This window comes from Micropterus dolomieu, linkage group LG05, assembly GCF_021292245.1.
Source record: "Micropterus dolomieu isolate WLL.071019.BEF.003 ecotype Adirondacks linkage group LG05, ASM2129224v1, whole genome shotgun sequence".
NCBI lineage: Eukaryota > Metazoa > Chordata > Actinopteri > Centrarchiformes > Centrarchidae > Micropterus > Micropterus dolomieu.
The window spans coordinates 9,873,763-9,874,636 of record NC_060154.1 but is presented as its reverse complement, the minus strand read 5'-3'; the positions used below and the strand labels follow the sequence as shown (position 1 = coordinate 9,874,636).

At 43.1% G+C, this 874-nt stretch overlaps 1 protein-coding gene across 1 annotated transcript in view; it reads right to left on the bottom strand.

Moving 5' to 3' along the window:
• Positions 1-874, bottom strand: part of LOC123971771 (receptor-type tyrosine-protein phosphatase C-like) — a 14,110-nt gene that overhangs the window by 10,988 nt on the left and 2,248 nt on the right. The window lies entirely within an intron of this gene.

Sequence of the window (874 nt, the reverse complement as noted above, 5' to 3'; positions counted from 1 at the left end):
GTTGAGTTTCCTGGGAAGTGATGAAAGGACAGCATTGTAAGTGGGGGATAAGTGGTGGCGTAGACCCCCTCCCCTGTTCAATGACGGCTTCTCAACCCTGGTGTAGATGGCTTCCTTGACACCTCTTTCAAACCATCCATCTTCTCTGTCTAAAATGTACACCTGGTGGTCCTCAAACGAGTGTCCTCTGTCCTTCAGATGTAAGTAGACTGCAGAGTCTTGACCTGAGGAGTTGGCCCTTCTGTGTTGAACCATGCGTTTGTGTAGTGGTTGTTTAGTCTCCCCAATATACAGGTCTGTGCATTCCTCACTGCATTGGACCGCATACACTAGATTGCTTTTCTTGTGTTTGGGTGTGCGGTCTTTGGAAGGCCAAACTGTTGTTGTGAACATCTTCTCGTGTGAACTCTGTGGACTGGTCGTTCAGTCTTGGCCACAGGTAGTCTTAACGACTGTAACGACTGTCGTCACAGCAACAAGGAACACTAATGAACCAGCGGTATCGATGACCCGGGATAACGACCCCACTGAGGTTAAATCGTCTTCCAGTATCTTCAACCAAGTCCAGTTGCCCTTGATTTTAACCTTCGTTGGATAACTATGACCTGGATGACTGAGAATCTTCATAGACATCTTAATTCATGTTAATTTTGTAAATCCTCCAAACTGTGACTTGTTATAACATCTTAGGTTATTTACACTTACTTACTCAGCATGCTAAAGTGTTAGCATGGACCACTGTAGATCCATAGGTGATTCACGTGTCCACCATTTACTTAAGTATTTAGGTAAACTAACCAGTAAAATGATCTTCAAAGACTTCCAAAAGTGCATTCCTATAAAATGAATCAAACAATTACTTAATCTGAATAAT